We start from the raw sequence: 17,015 nt of genomic DNA, 5'->3' as shown, positions 1-17,015 counted from the left end.
AAGGATTTCATAAAAAAATATATATATAACATACGAGAATCTGTGTAACCTGCATATGGTTGTGTTCGGACTGACCTATAGAGTAATGGTATCATGTCGCTTTTACCATATAGTGCATTACGTAGACACAGGAACCCCCCAAACGTTACCATATTGCATTCTTTTTTACGATTTCACCAATTTATATCTTCATAAATAATATATTTTGAATTCCATCATACATGTTATGGTAGAATGAAAGACGCCATTACAAAGTACAACTATTCCTGTAAAAAACAAGCACTTACATGGCCTGTAGATACAAAACTGAAAGTGCTGGAGCTCTTAGAAGGGGAGGAGGGAAAAACGAAAGCGCAATTTTGCGCGGTCCACTGGGTCATTTTGGGTCTGGTCCTCAAAGGGTTAATATGATTACTTTTTTTTTTTTTTTAGAAGGACTCTTCAGGTGACATTGTATACCACCACCTTCATAATCATCTGATTATGACTGAGATTAATAGTCGCATAATGTCATCAAGTCATTGCAACCACTGATGATTCTCCATAGATTTCAATGAGAAGGTTTGGTCTGTGTGTATGTATATATATTGTGCGTGTGTGTGTGTATATATATATATATATATATATATATATATATATATAATTTTATTTTTTTTTTTTATTTATTCTCCTCTAAGTTTATATATATATATATATATATATATATATATATATATATATATATATATATATATATACATATATATATCCTTTAAGTTAAGACATCGTACGTAGCTTGTGATTAGTCCAGCGTGTCTGGAATGTTTTACATTTACTTTCAAAAGTAAAACCACTGTACTTTAATGCATGTGGGTGTAACTTATGGAGCCAGGAGGTGAGCAGTATTGGTGTTAGTCGCTAACTTCATATGGAGAGATTTATAGATTTGGCTGTCGTACACTGTATACTCTTCACATACTCTGGTTTCTCTTCAGATCAAATAAATCTTTCACTTTTTGCTAAAGATTTCCGCAGAGAGGAACAATTTAGAATTACATTTTTTTGATACCTGGTGGTAGCTGGACTTCCTATTAATGGTTAAAGAGAGATTAACAATTCAGAATCTTTACTGTAGGAGATGCTACAGGTGCTGTTATTAACCCGTGAGTGTCTGGCTGAATAGGTAAAAGAGCTTTTGTGTACCTTGTCAGCCAGTGGATAGAAGGTAAAAAAAATTGTTCTGGAAGGTAGTTAATACCGTTTGTTAGCTAAATAAAAAACAGGGATGGCAAAATGTGAAATTTTGAAGCTACAGCACTGGCCTCTTCATCAAATTTTCTGTTCTGTAGAAGAGCGGGGGTGATATCACGGGAGGAGGCATATAGCTGGGTATCATGAGCATAGAGATGGTACTGAAAACCAAACCTGCTGATGATTTGTCCAATGGGTAAAGTGTAAAGTGAGAAAAGGCGAGGGCCCAGGACTGATCCCTGAGGAACCCCAACTGTGAGGGGGAGAGAAGATGAGGTGGAGCCAGAAAGTGATACGCTAAAGGAGCGGTCAGAGAGATAGGAGGAAAACCAGGAAAGAGCAGAGTCCTTGAGGCCGATAGAGCGGAGCATGGAGAGGAGGAGCTGGTCGTCTACAGTGTCACAAGCTGCAGATAGATCCAGGAGAATGAGCAGAGAATGGTCACCTTTAGATTTGGCGAAGAGGAGATCATTAGAGACTTTAGTAAGGGCAGTTTCTGTAGAATGGAGAGGACGGAAACCAGACTGAAGGGGATCAAAAAGAGAATTATCGGAGAGATAGTGGGTTAGGTGGGCGTAGACCACACGCTCCAAGAGTTTAGAGATAAAATGGAGATTAGAGACAGGTCAATAGTTGGCTGTACAGGATGGGTCTAGGGAGGGTTTTTTCAGTAATGGAGTGATGACTGAAGGCCCTATTCCACGGAACGATTATCGTCCGTATTCGGCCGCTACGGACGATAATCATCCCGTGGAATAGAGTGCAACGATCAGCCGACATCGTTCATGTCGGCTGATCGTTGCAGTTGCTTGTTTTTCAACATGTTGAAAAACAAGCGACTGATACAGCAGCGATCTGCTGCCGGCGCTCTGTTGAATAGGAGCATCGGCAGCAGACCCTGCTGTATCCTATGGGCTGCCCGGACGATCAGCGATAACCCGGGCAGCCCCCCTCAGCTCCCTGCCGCCCCCTCCCGCACTCACCCGCTCGCTGCAGCCGCGCTAAATAGTGGCGGCAGCGAGCGGGGAACGAGCTGAGAGCGCTCGTTTGCTCCTCTTAACGACCCATGTAATAGGGCCTTAAGTATTTGAAAGTCGAGGGGAAGATGCCAGAGGAAGGGGAGAGGTATAAGATTTTAGTTAGGTAAGTAGTGAGAGCAGGAGAGAGAGACTGGACAAGGTGTGAGGGAATAGGGTCACTAGGGCAGGTGGTAGGGCGAGAGGAGGAGAGTAGTCCGGAGACCTCCTCCTCTGTCACTGGCTCAAAGGCTGAGAGGGAAGAGGAGCAAGTGAGAGAGGAAATAGGATCAACACTACCTGGGGACTGGGAGATGATCTCCTGATTAATGTCATCTATTTTGTCCTTGAAGTAGTAGGCTAGGTCTTCAGCACAGAGGTTAGTGATGGTTGTCTGGACTTTGGGTTTAAGAAGAGAGTTGAGGGTATCAAAGAGGCATTTTGGGTTATGGGATAGAGAAGAGCTGAGAGAGGTGAAGTAGGATTGCTTAGCAAAGTGAAGAGCAAAGTAGTAGCTTCTGAGCACAAACTTATAATGTAAGAGGTCAGCCGTTGTCTTGGATTTCCTCTAGACGTTCAGCACATCTAGAACACCGTCAAAGAAAACAAGTTCTGGATGTGTGCCAGGGTTGTGGCTGTCTGTGTTGGGCTGTTTGGGGTATAGGAGGGGTTCAAGTTTGTCCAGGGTGGTTTTAAGGGTGCTATAGTACTGTTTGGCACCTAGATTGGGACAGTAGAGGGTAGTGATAGGGGGCAGTGATGACTGTACCGTGTCTAAGAATTGTTGGTTGATGATGGCATGTAAGTTCCTGTATGGATGAGAATTTGTGAACAAGAATGAGAGAAAGTTGTGGTCTGAGAGCTCGGTGGGATTGTTAGTAAGGTGAGAAACTGGGCAAAGTCTGGAGAACACCAGATCCAGGTTATTCCCACCCTTGTGGGTTGGATAGTTAGAATGCTGAGAGAGGCCAGGGGAGGAGGTTAGGGGAAGGAGGAGTGGGGCGGCCCTGATGTCCTAGACTTAAGGGATCTGCAGAGACAGCTGTTATCTCTGCAGGACCTTTATCAGCTGTGACCAAGATTAGCTGGAGGAGACCAGACAGAGCACTAGAAAAAAGGTGAGAAATTCAATTAATTCTCTTTTTGGAAGCTCTATGGCCGCACCCTCCTGACTGAGCTGTGGTATGCTAGAAACATTGCTTTGTGGAAAGAGATAGTGATGGAAGTTGACAGAGACTAATTCAGGAACTTCTACTTTATGAAAACAACCAGCAAAGACATTGCCAATAAGTTTCTGTCAGGTGTCACTAACACCCTTGTTCTGCAGCTGAAGAGGAGTTGAATGCTCCCTTGATGGTGGAGGAGCTGCACTCTGCCGCTGGATTCCCTAGGCCTGGCAGGACCCCGAACAGTAACAATCTCCCACCAGAGCGCGGTGGGACCTTTATGGGGGGATGGTGGTGGAGGGCAGAATGCCTCTGTCGTTGAGGGAGGTAATTATCAGAATCTTGTAAAAGGAGAAGGTAAAGAGACAGGATTTTTTAAAATAATGGCCTCCCATCTCTTTCCTGAGCACACACTGCAGGAAAGGGTGCTAGCCAAGTGGCCCGAAGCTTGTGTTCAGACCGATCATCCACGCAAATTAGACCTGCAGTGGATGGACATGTGCATTTTGCCTGGGGTGCCCATTCTCTAAGAAAACACCTTTGCGCCTTTTTTTGGCATTGGTCTTATGCTAAGGCCACATTAGACAACATAAAATACAAGCTCATAGGGTCTGGAAGAAAGAAGGGAAAGGGGAGACATAATGGAAAACTTACAGGAGGGAAGAATAGATCTGTGCAGGAAGACTTGTTACATCTGTCCCTGGTCCCAGCTCAGCTGTATGGGTTGCAAACACTTGTTGCCTCTCGCTGGATTCACTCCTTTTCTATGTAAAACCGAATACGCTCTATCGAGTATAGTATACTCTCGAGTATTGGGGTACTCAAAGGTACTGCATGCTGTTTGGGTACTTGTTTCAAAAAGCCTGTTAAAAAGTTGGTGAGCATAAAGCATTTCCACAGCCTTAATAAATGCATTATCTTCTGACTGTATCTCCATGTCCATGGAGACCCAACCTTCCGGAATAGCAGAGGATCTCTCCTCTGATCCGGAAGGTCCAATTGTAACATATATACTTTAAACCAAATGGTGGGGGCGGGGGGTAGATTGGTCTTCTAGCTGTCTTCACTATCGCTGTCTGCTCAGCCAATCAGCGGCTGCAACAGTGTCCTGCCTCAGCCGCTGATTGGCTAAGATGGAAGACCGGAGCCGTAAGTATAATTTCCCCGCTACCCTCCCCACCAACAGAGCACAGTCTGACCCTGAGGGCCAGACTGTCACTTTCAGATTAACCAGGTACCCTCCGCTCTGCCAAGTAGGGGGCATCTGGTTAAATACTTTGAGTCTCCCATTGGTTTCAACGTGGCTCGTTGAGTATTTTGGTGCCTTTCTCTACTGGTAACATTTTTATTGACCTCCAGTGACACTTGTTCTCTATATAGACACACAGTCACTTGACAACCCTGAATAGTCGCCTTTGTGACCGCCCCCTGCCCTGATTTGCATACTTACCCAGGATGCACCTGACCTGTCTTGTAACTTTGTAGCTGTAACTTTAGTTTCAAGTTACTGTTTCTTTTAGTTGTAAAGTTTAGCAACAGATTAGATGCATTGTACCCGGATGATGTAGAATGTAACTTAAATACACAGTACAGACATGGATCCCGTCCTCTCCATGTGTGTGATGAGCGGCGCGCAGAGTCCGTGTAGTGTCTCCCACCATATACTTTATACTCTGGTTTCTCTTCAGATCGAATAAATCTTTCGCCTTTTACTAAAGATTTCCGTGGAGAGGAGCAATTATGAGTTACTCTCAATTTTTTGATGCCTGGCGAAAGCTGGGCTTCCTATACCTGGTAAATGATAGATAAAAGCTAGCCTCACATGCTGTGAATTCTGCTGTGAAGTCTGCCATAATGGGAGTGGTGACAGCAGTCCATTTCACTGTGCTATGGGCCGTCCGGACAATCTAGCAATCACCCGGGCAGCCACCTGCCCCCCGACCCTGCGGTCCACTGGATTTACCCGCTCGCTGCTGTTGCGTGTTATAGCGGTGTCAGTGCATTGCCCCTTGAATACAGCCTTTAGCCTGCTCAGAGACTATTGCATCTTGGACATTGGAAGAAGAGGATTGATACCCCTCTACTTCCCACATCTACTCTCGTGTGTTGTTGTCTGAAAATGCTTTATTGGTTTGTTTAGTGTAATGTATGCAGGAATGTTAGTATAGCGTGTGGCATGATATATAGTGTAGGGAACCTATGCTTGTTATGTGTGGTTGCCGTATTATTTATCTTGTGCCGCGCTATGTAGCAGCACACAGTATGTATGACTGACGTTGACCGACTGTAATAAAGCTCTTTCAACAACACTTTATTGCTTTGTTTAGGATAACATTTACAGAAATGTTAGGAATTTTGAGTTTCCTTGAATTTTTTGATGCCTGGCAGAAACTGGGCTTCCTATACATGGTAAAATATAGATTAACTATTTAGATTCATTACTTTAGGAGTTATTGGTGTTAACCCATTAATGTCTGGCAGTATGGGTGTTATTGTACTCTAAATTTATGCTTTGTAATCTCAGATTCCTTCTTGTAATGGCATTGTCATCTCTACAGACCATGGAGAGGCCCGGGTCTAGAGATCATGTCTTAGTAGACATTACTTATGATCACACGTTATACGCATAATACAAAGAACTGCAATACTCATCTCTGAATAGGATCTCTGCCTTAAAGGAGTTATCCAGTCCTACAAAAACATGGCCACTTTCTTTCAGAGACAACACGTCTCCAGTTCAGGTACAGTTTGCAATTAAGCTCCATTCACTTCAATGGATCTGAACAGCAAAACCCCACCCAAGCTGGAGACAAGAGTGAGGCTGTCTCTGGAAGAAAGTGGCCATGTTTTTGTAGCGCTGGATAACAAGCTCATCAGAGCGCTTCTCGGCCTTTTGGCTAAGATCAAGTGTAGTATCTGTTCTTACTGAACTGCCTTGACTTGACGGCTCAGGTCCTGGGGTACCCCCTGCACTCGGCCTTTGGGCATCGGCGATTTAATTCGTCTTAAGCTCACTGCAGCTATTGGGTGTAGGGCTATTCCCCAGGAACGAGAGTGAACCTTCCTCTCGGCCTGCTGCTCGATTGTCCTGTGCCCGACGGTTTGACCGGAGAACCACTTCGATCCCGCCTGCCGACGAACGATCGACGAAGACGCCCCGGAACCCCGAGAAGGACGACGCTGAACCCCGAAGAAGCCGGCGACGAGGATTTGCATCTCTCCGCCCCCTTCGACGAGGATCTGCATAGCTCCGCCCACCAGGAAAGAGCTCGACCGGGAGAAGCGATGGCCTCTTCAGCACCAGCACCGGAGATGAAGAAGACCCAGCAGAAGGAAGCGAGGAAGAGCCAGGAGGCCCGGGTCGTGGATGCCTCTTCCTCTGCCGCCCCAGCTCAGCCGACGACCAGCAAGGCTGCGGATCCAGGCGTCCCTACACTGCGGCCCTGGATGCGCACTACGGTGGCCATGCGACTGAAGAAGGTGGATGGTAGAGAGCCGGACATGTCTGAGGATGTGTTCGCTAAGAAGATGGTCCTGGACCAGGGTTTCTCCAAGGCTGAAACCCTCAGCATTTTCTTCTTCACTGGGATCTTCTATGTGACATTTGCCTCCTTCAACACCTGCAGGAGGTACTGGGAGGCGGTAAAGGCAGCGAGGCCCGAATCCCCTTTCTCTCGCTTTGTAAGCAACTGCTTAATCCAAAGGGAGGAGAGGCGGGTGACGGTTTCAATCCTTAACCCGTACATCCCAGGCAAGGACATCGCCACATTCCTTGCAAGGTACTGCACAGTGGTCAAGGAACCCTCCAAGATCCTGAGCAGCCTTGGATTCTGGACTGGCAAGTGGTCGGTGGTCGTGAGGCTCAACAGGGATGAGTCATCGGACGACGGTTTCCGGCACCTGCCTCAGGCTTTCTCTTTGGGTGACGCTCCAGGCTTCATCTATTACCCGGATATGCCGCAGATCTGCAGGAGATGCAGCAAGAAGGGTCATCAGGCGAAGGACTGCAGCGAAGATTCCTGTAGAGTCTGCCGAGTGCCGGGGCATGGGACCAAGGACTGTCCGAAGGCAAAAACCTGCAACCTCTGCGGCCATGCGGACCACAGCTACAGGGCCTGCCCCCAGAGGGAAAAGAGAACGTGGGCATCCGTGGTTGCCAAAGCTCCGACCAGCCAGCAGCCGGCCATAGCCCAAGCAGCGCAGAAGCCCAAGGAGAAGGAGAAGAAGAAGAAGGAGGGTAAGAGGACGACGGCCCCTAACCCTCCCCCCACCCCCGCCCTCCCTACCCCTTCCCCCTCCCCTCCTTCCCCCCCTCCCCCCTCTCCCTCCCCGCCCACCCCCACTGAGGAATCCCGCCCCTACCCCCACCCTCCCACCCCACTCCCCCAACCCAGCAGCACTAACCTTTCCTCCCGCTGCTGTGGTTCTCTCCTTGGAGGATTTTCCCCCTCTTGTCCCCACAGTGGTTCCCGACAGGAAGAGGAAAGTGAGGGACAGCCCATCGGCTGAGACCTCCAAGAAAAAGATCATCGAGGTCTGCGAAGATGACCTCCCGGAGGAAAGCGACATGGATCAGGTGGTGGAGAATCTGGTCGACGAACCGGAGGCTTTCGACTTCGAGGACGTCCCAGAGAATGCACACCTGAAAGAGGCGCTGGAGGAGTGCATACGGGAATGGGTCGGGCCGGCGGGCCCCGAAGAAGAGGATCCGCCCGACCGGAGTGGTATCGTATGAGTCTGTGACTAACCCTTTTCTTTTCTCCCCATGGCTAATCTTTCCATCTTTAGCTTAAATGCGCGGAGTATGAGAGATAGGTCTAGATTCCAGACAGTTCTTTCGTTTTTAAATGCTCAGTTGTGCGATGTGTATATGTTGCAGGAATGTGCTCTGTCCTCTTCTAGGTCCTACAACCATCTGGCCAGGCAGTGGTCCCACGGTCCCTCCTACTGGTCCGGCGGGGGCGACTGTAAGTCCGCAGGGGTCGCCATCCTTATCAGGGGAGGCAACTTTACACTTGATTCTGTTCAGGAGCTTGTCTGTGGCAGATTGCTAATTGCAGACGGCTCTTGGGCGGGGGAGCCCGTAAGGCTCATCAATGTGTATGCCTCTCCTGAGAAGGGTGCGCGTCTGGAACTATTCCAGACCCTGCGGGCCCAGCTCGCAACCTCCAGGGCTGTAGTGTTGGGTGGGGACTTCAACTGCCCCATTGAAGCGGACGGACGCAGTTCTGGGACATCTGTCAAGTTGGATGTCACATCCAAACTGCTCATCGAGATGGTGACTGAAGCATCCTTGCAGGACGTTGTTGGGTCCATCGGGAACGGCTCTGTTAATTATACATGGAGCCGCCCCGATGGCTCGCTCCGTTCTCGGATTGACTTTGTGTTTGCCTCTCGAGCAGTCAGGCAGACTAGGCACTCTATGGTTCCCTGCTTCTTCTCTGACCACAGGGCCATTCTGTTTCAAGGGGTTCTGGGCCATGGTTTCCCATCTGGCCCAGGCTCTTGGAAGCTGAATTGTGCTCTACTGGCTCAGGAGGAGGTTCTGGAGGAGCTTAGAGAGGCCTACATCGTATGGCGCAACGATAAATGTATGTTTGAGCGTGTTAGTGATTGGTGGGAATTTGTTAAGGTTCAATTTCGCAGTTTCTTTCAGGCCAAGAGTCGTCAACAGGCGTGCGGAAGAAAGAGGGACTTCAGGAGGCTGCAGCGCGAGCTGCGGTCACTGCAAGACCTTCTCCGGTGCGGCTGGGACGTGAAGGAGGAGCTGGAGGAGACCAAAAAGAGCTTGCAAAGGCACTTTGAGGAGGAATCCAAGCGAATCGTCTTCCGTTCCAAGGTGGAGAACCTGGAGAAGGGTGAGAAATGTAACTCGTTCTTTTTCAGGAAACTCCACGCCGGCCACACGCCCCTGACTGAGCTGCGGGATGAGACCGGAAGTTTGCGGAAGGGCAAAGAGGACGTGATGGGGGTTGTCACTAGCTTCTACCGCAGCCTCTACGCCCCGAAGACCACCGACTCCGAAGTGGCCGACGAGTTTCTGTCAGGTATCACTAACGTTGTTGATCCCGCAGGTGCGTCGGCCATGGACGCCCCCTTGACGGTGGGGGAGCTGCTCTCTGCCGCTAAATCCTTTAGGCCCGGCAGGACCCCGGGCAGTGATGGTCTCCCAGCGGAGCTCTATGTAGCGCTGGGGGATCTCATTTGCCCGGACCTGTTGGAGCTGTACGAAGAGATGGTGGTGGAGGGCAGAATGCCTCCGTCGTTGAGGGAGGGTACGATCACGATCCTGTATAAGCGGAAGGGGGAGAGATGTGACTTGAAAAATTGGCGTCCCATCTCTCTCTTGAACGTGGACTACAAGATCCTCGCCAAGGTGCTGGCCAACCGGCTGAAGAAGGTCATCGGTCGGGTCGTCCATCTGGACCAGACCTGTGGCATTCCCGGCCGCAGGATCGCAGACAGCCTCGCCCTAGTGAGGGACACGGTCCATTACATCCAAAGCCGCCGTGCACACGCGGCCCTGGTCAGCCTTGATCAGGAGAAGGCTTTCGACCGGGTCTCTCACGAGTTCATGGGCAGGGCACTGCGTAGGTTAGGACTTGGTGATATGTTTTGTCGTTTTGTTAACGTTATGTATTTTGATATTTTCAGCAGGGTACTGGTGAACGGCTGGAAGACTGACCCCTTTCCGGTTCTTTCTGGGGTCAGACAAGGCTGCCCTCTCTCACCTCTCCTTTTTGTTTGTGTTATAGAATCCTTCGCGGAGGCTATACGGCAGAACGGAGAGATCAGAGGGATCTCCGTACCCGGACCCGATCGACACGAGGTCAAGTGCTCGCTGTACATGGATGACGTGACCGTCTTCTGCGCTGACCAGCGTTCGGTGACCGCACTCGTCCAGACCTGCGAGAAGTTCGGAAAGGCTTCAGGGGCAAAGGTCAACTGCGGGAAGTCGGAGGCTATGCTCTTCGGGGAGTGGCACCTGGCTTCCTCCGCCCCCTTCCCGTTTACCATCAAACCGGACTTCATCAAGATCCTTGGAGTCTGGTTCGGAAAGGAAGGCGCGGCCCTCAAGTCCTGGGAAGAGCGATTGGCTAAGGTCAATACGAAGATCGGGCTGTGGAGCCTCAGACACCTCACCATTGAGGGCAAAGCATTGGTCCTGAGGAACGAAGTTCTGCCTGTGCTCCAGTACACCGCACAGGCCTGGCCCCCCCATGTCACCGTATGCAGGGCCATCACCAGGACCGTGTTTCGTTTCATCTGGGGCTCCAAAATGGACAGAGTGAAGCGCTCCGTGATGTACAAGGAACCCCGCAAGGGCGGAAAAGGTGTTCCGGATATCCCTACCTTGCTGCGGGCAGCCTTCGTATGTGACTGTGTGCGGAGGACTCTGCAACAGAAAAATGGCTCTGCGGGCAGGTCCATGTCTCGCCTGTTCCTCCTCCCCCTCTGGAGGGGTCTGAGCTGGGACAAGTGGGACAGCTCCATCCCTTACAACTGGCACACTCCCTGGTTCTACGGGGGCGTCGTCAAGTTTGTGAGGGAACACCAACTGGAGGGACTCAAGCCCGACTTGTGGAAGCCAAAAACTGTCCACAAGCTCATCAGAGCACAGGACTCTATGGAGCTCGTTCCAGGGCTCACTGCGGCCACCGCAGAGACTGTATGGACTAATGTGGCTTCGGCGAAGTTGACCAACGGGCACAAGGACTTGTCTTGGATGGCCATTCAGGGGGGACTGCCTTTGAGGTCATTCATGCATGCCCGCAACCTGTGCAAAACGCGGTACTGCCCCCGGTGCCCCTTCGTGGAGGAAACATCTTTGCACCTCTTTTGGCAGTGTCCGTTTGCTCAGGGCCTGTTGGACGCCCTGGAACTTGAACTCAGTGACTGTGTGCCCAGGAACAGGCTAACGCACTGCGCGGTGCTGTACGGCCTGTTCCCTGGGAATTTCGGCGATGAGGCAACCCGGGAGGCCTGGCGCCTTATGAACTGTTTTAAGGACGCTATATGGCTTTCCAGGAACCGCCTCATTCTGAAGAAGGAGAGGATGTCCTTTCTGGACTGCCGCAGGCTGGTCCACAGCCTGCTCAGAGACTATTCCATCATGGACAGATCGGACCAGGAAGAAGAGGATTGATACCCCTCTCCTTCCCCCTCTCCCCTTGTGTTGTGTTGTCTTTCAATAAAGCTTCGGGCCTGTGATTTCCCCTCCCTACCCACCTCTTTCCCACCCCCCTTACCCCATCACTTGTCTGTATTGCTTTATTGTTTGTTGTTTTAGGATTGTTAAGGTATGCGGGAATGTTAGTGTAGCGGGTGGTATGATGTATAGCGTAGGGAGCCTGTGCTGTATGTTGTACTATTGCGCTGAGTATGTATTGTATTATTTATTGGGCTGCGCTGCGTCGCAGTTTATGTATGCTTGACGACGACTGATTGTAATAAAGATATTTTCAATTTAAAAAAAAAACCTTTAACTTTTTAAAATTTACCCTTTTCTAGAACTATGAAAAATTGCTAAAATGAAAACATTTGCTCATTTGCTCATTTAGGGATTGGTCCTGTTGTGGGGTTTGGGTTTGTGCGAGAAGACGGTGGTCACACGTTATTACCATGTATTTTTTTTTTTGTAATTGATGTATGATAGTAAATAAAGTTATTTTTAAACACAATTCATGGGACGAAGTATGGAGGCACAAATGGAAGGGGAGGGAATCACTAACCCAAAACTTTGACAGATGGACACCACAAGGGAGTGGTGGGATGTTTTTCCTCATAGACATATGGACTGTCCAACTCTTTCTTTCCTATTTAACTGGAGTTAATAAAGACCTTGGGAGTCTGTTTCTGGAAGAAAGCAGTATCCCTGAAGTCTTGACTTTGACCAAGTGATCTTGCAATCAAAGTATCATACTGCCTCAGATAGCGGCGTACCTTAGAGAGAACTATTTATTTGCTGAATACCATTCTGTTTGTGCTTCAATTTACACGTTGCCATTTACCAGGACCCACATTCACTTCATCTAAAGTCCAACCTGAAAAAAATAAGTACTCCCTAGGGCTGCATCCAACTTCTTCTTCAGTCAATGGTTCTCAAATACTGAACAATTGGATACAAGGATGCTCAGGTTGCGCTCATCCTGCATAGGGACAACCTTTTCCCGTCCGCAACAACCTTACCTTTAGAAAAGCTTACACACGAGGGGCGAATCATCATCTTTCCAATATAAAAGAAACCGCAAGTGCAAACCAATGCATAGACAAGAAAGTGTGTGCGATATGTAACTAAAGTGTTCCACACTATTTTCTCACTATCCATCAAACTCAAATGCATTGGATTCTAAAACAAGTAGGAGTAATTTACCTATGTAGTCTATAGCGGACTGATCACACCTCCCTGCTAAACCCAGTCTGATGGCCTCCATACCCACATCAATGCTGGCCAGTCTGCAGTCCTCCTGCCACTAAAAGAATCTATAATCTCCACGAAATCTCCAGTATCATGAATATAGGATGGGAGACTGGTAAAAACAGTCTCAACACCCAGTCGAAATACATGACGATGGGATCACTAGCAGAACCCCTTACTGTCACCTGACCAATTTGAGAACAGGAGTGGTGCTGTTTTTGCAAGAAAGTAACTGTTATTGTCCTGGATAAGCCCTTTAATTCCTCAGTAATAGTGACATACTCTTCAGAGGGTGAACCCTTGTCTACAAAGAGATGGAGGAGTTGGGGAGCTGTTTATGGTTACATAGTTAATAAGGTTGAAAAAAGACAAATGTTAATTAAGCTCAACCTATAACCCTACAGTTTTGATCCAGAGGAAGGCAAACAACCTTCTGAGGCAGATGCCATTTGCCCCATCACAGGAAGAAAAATTCCTTCACAACTCCAATGTGGCAATCAAATAATCCCTAAATAGATGTCCTATCACATGTAATCCAGTGCCCATAACTTGTAATATTATATTTATCGAGAAAAGCATCTAGGCCTTCCTTGAACTTATTTAAGGAATCAGCCAGGCCAGCATCATGTGGCAGAGAGCTCCACAGTCTTACCGCTCGTACAGTAAAGAATCCACATCTGTGCTGACAATGAAAACTTCTTTCCTCTAGACGTAGAGGGTGCCCCCTTGTCATGGTTACAGACCTAGGAGTAAAAAGATCTCTGTACTGTCCATTCATATATTTGTACATTGTAATCAGATCGCCCCTAAGACGTCTTTTTTCTTACTTAAAAAAAAACAAGCTTGATAACCTGTCCTGGTACTGTAACCCACCCATTCCCTTAATGACCTTTTGCCGTCCTCTGCACCCGCTCCAGTTCAGCTGTGTCCTTCTTATATACCAGTGCCCAAAACCAGGGCCAGCCTTAGGGTAAATGGCGCCCCCCCCCCCCCCCCAAAGGGGTTATCCAGCAACAAAAAAAACATGGCAACTTTATTCCTGAGACAGCCCCACTCTTGTCTCCGGCTTGGGTGGGGTTTTGCTACTCGGCTTCATTGAAGTGAATGGAGCTTAATTGCAAACCGCACCTGGACTGGAAACAAGAGTTGTGATGTCTCTGAAAGAAAGTGGCCATGTTTTTGTAGCACTGGATAACCCCTTTAAGGTAACATAAAGCTCCTTCAGCCTCCCATGCCTCCCATCCCAGACCGCACATCCCCTTACTGATTGGCTGGATGTGTGGTCTAGGTAACATCATGCTCCGGCGCCACGCAGGGGAGGAGAGCGGCCAGGGGCGCTCCAGCAGAGAGATGCACTGCACATCTAACTACAAATAGAAGTGTTTCTGCCGGAGCGCCCCCCTTCCCTCCTCCCGGGCTCCGCCAGAAACACTGCACATCTAATTTCTATTTGTAGTTAGATGTGCAGTGGATCTCTCTGCCTGCCAAAGCGCCCCCCAGCTGTCCGGGAATGAGGCGTGGTCGCACAGGTCGCACACCCCAAAGGGCGGCCCTGCCCAAAACATTACACAGTATTGTATGTGTGGTCTGACCAGTGATTTATAAAGAGGCAAAACTATGTTCTCATCTTAAGCATCTATACCTCTTTTGAAGCATCCCATTATTTTATTAGCTTTGGTAGCCGCTGCCTGGCACTGATCACTAAAGTTGAGTTCACTCAATACTTATTTAGCAGTTGTGCTGTTTTCTATTTCCTGTCAGTTGTGAATTACACAACCACGCTGAAGCCAGTACTATTAGGCTGCATTCACACGCTCCGGGTTCTGTCCGTGAAACACCCGTGAATGCCTGTCCTGGACACAGCAGTGCCGCTGAGATTCAATCTGTTTCCCTGCATATGCTATTGTTACATCATGCCGTGTGGGGAAACAGGACAAGCATTCACCGTCCGTGATTCATTGACCAAACACGGAACGTGTGAATACAACCTTAGTGATAACACTTTTGTTAGTAGTTTATATATCTTGGGCTAATTTTTTTATTTAAATACAATTTTCCTATACTGGATTACCCCTTTTAAAGAATTAAATCTGCATAGTCTTGAGGAAAGAAGGGAAAGGGGGACATGATGGAAACCTTTATACACAATACAGAAGGGAAGAATAGAACTGTCTCTTGTCCCGGTTCAGCTTTACAGACTGTAGACACTTGTTGCCACCCACTGCTTTCTTCTCTATGTAAAACCTAGTAGAATTTTCAGTTCCCCCAGTGACGCCTGCAATGCAGGAATGTTCCGGGTTCCTTATAGAGACGTGCAGTCACATGACAACCCTCAATGGCCGCCTTTGTGACCACCTCCTGCCCTAATTTGCATACTTACCCAGAATGCACTTGAGCTTTGTATCTGTAACTTTGTTTCATGTTACTGTTTCTTTTAGTTGTAAAATTTGGTAACAGATCAGATGCATTGTATCCGGATGACATAGAATGTAACATATACACAGTACAAGCATGGATCCCGTCCTCTCCATGTGTGTGATGAGCGGCGCGCAGAGTCCGTGTAGTGTCTCCCGCTGTATACTGTATACTCTGGTTTCTCTTCAGATCGAATAAATCTTTCGCCTTTTACTAAAGATTTCCGTGGAGAGGAACAATTATGAGTTTCGTTTAATTTTTTGATGCCCGGCGGAAGCTGGGCTTCCTATACCTGGTGAAAAGTAGATGAACATTTGTGTATCTTATCACTAAGTGGTACTTCAGTAGCTGTGCTTATACAATAGTGATAGGCAGTCTATGGGTTCTTTAGTTACTTACACCAGGATTTTCATATATTCCTTCTTCATATGATCACATTGCGCAGTTGTCTCTTTTACAAAGGATCCGTGGGCTACACCCACTTCCTATAGCACCGCCATTATACATTATCAAGGCTGGAAATAATAGCCACATGATGTCATCCACCAGATCAAGGCGGAGAAGTAGGTGCAAACCACTGATGATTCTGCATAGATTTATATTATGAGGTTTGGTCATTTGTCTGTGTTTTCCCCCCTCTAAGTTAAAAAAAAAAAAAAAATTAATTCTGGGCTTTGATTTTCTGTAATCATATTGTACGCAGCTTGTGATTAGTCCGGCGTGTCTGGATTATTTTACATTTACTGTAAAAATAAAAACCACCACATAGCCAGAGCTTTAGAGTTGATGCATATGGGTGAAACTTATGGAGCTATAGGGTAAGCAGTATTGGTGTTAGCCTCCAACTTCATATGGAGAGAGATGTCCGGGCTGTTTTACACAGCGCACATCTGATTTATTTATTCTTTTTCTCACTGTGTGTTCACTTTTCCACGTTTGTTTGTCCACTAGGATCTTTCGGGTTGCGGACGCTTTTGGGGACCCCTCGGAGGTCTAGGGGAGGCATGTGTGGCCATCTGTACTTCTTGACTCCCTGCACCCCCAGTTCTCCTTCGGGAGTGACCACCTTTTTGATTGAATAGCAAATGGTGAGGGCCTGGGTTACGCTTAGGTATGAGCTGTAGTTGTTTACCAGTCTGCTCTTGGCCTCGTCTGAGAGCGGACATTTGTCCTGGACCTTTGCAGGTGCCTTTCGGCCCGGAAGGGAAGGGAATTAGGTGTGTTGGGGGCCCATCTCTTTTTAGAGTGGGCTTGCGATAGACCGCATCCTAGTGCACTCTTTTTGTGTGGCACGCTACACTTTTTTAGTAGCACTTGGGTAATGAGAGCACGTTGCCTCGAAAAAAAAAAAAAAAAAAAAAGCAGACTTTGGAATCCTGAAGGAACACCCATCGCGGATTCCGCAGCTCGCACATGATCACAGACGCTGGTGGATGTGCGCATCTCCGTTGGTCCCATAGGCTTCATTCTATGGTTTGCCAGATTCTGCTGTTTGCTGAAGAACGAGCAGGTTCGCTTTTTGGGCGGATGGCAGAATCTGGCAAACCATAGAATGGAGTTTATGGTAGCAGCAAGCGGGTGTTCCGTCAGGATTCCATAGTGTGCATTTACCCTTAAGGCCATATTACACGGGTGATTGTCGTGTGAAAAATCGAAATATCGTTCGAACTTAAACGATAATTGTTCTGTGTAATAGCAGGCAACGATCAAAAAATCGTTCGTATGTCGTTGAACTTTCAGATCTGAACCTAAAATTATCGTTAATCGTTT

At 48.0% G+C, this 17,015-nt stretch overlaps 3 non-coding genes and 1 pseudogene across 3 annotated transcripts; all 4 read left to right on the top strand.

Moving 5' to 3' along the window:
* Positions 1 to 954: 954 nt before the first annotated feature.
* On the top strand, positions 955 to 1,065 carry LOC138800147 (U5 spliceosomal RNA). Its single transcript, XR_011364352.1, has one exon. It is a non-coding gene; the product is annotated as a U5 spliceosomal RNA (small nuclear RNA).
* Positions 1,066 to 5,080: 4,015 nt separating this feature from the next.
* Positions 5,081 to 5,195, top strand: LOC138800142 (U5 spliceosomal RNA). Its single transcript, XR_011364348.1, has one exon. It is a non-coding gene; the product is annotated as a U5 spliceosomal RNA (small nuclear RNA).
* Positions 5,196 to 6,289: 1,094 nt separating this feature from the next.
* On the top strand, positions 6,290 to 6,432 carry LOC138800250 (U2 spliceosomal RNA; annotated as a pseudogene).
* An 8,982-nt stretch (positions 6,433 to 15,414) lies between these two features.
* On the top strand, positions 15,415 to 15,529 carry LOC138800141 (U5 spliceosomal RNA). The gene has a single exon (XR_011364347.1). It is a non-coding gene; the product is annotated as a U5 spliceosomal RNA (small nuclear RNA).
* Positions 15,530 to 17,015: the final 1,486 nt, after the last annotated feature.

The sequence above is a fragment of the Dendropsophus ebraccatus genome, chromosome 8 (genome assembly GCF_027789765.1).
Source record: "Dendropsophus ebraccatus isolate aDenEbr1 chromosome 8, aDenEbr1.pat, whole genome shotgun sequence".
NCBI lineage: Eukaryota > Metazoa > Chordata > Amphibia > Anura > Hylidae > Dendropsophus > Dendropsophus ebraccatus.
This window is presented reverse-complemented; position numbering and strand designations above follow the sequence as displayed.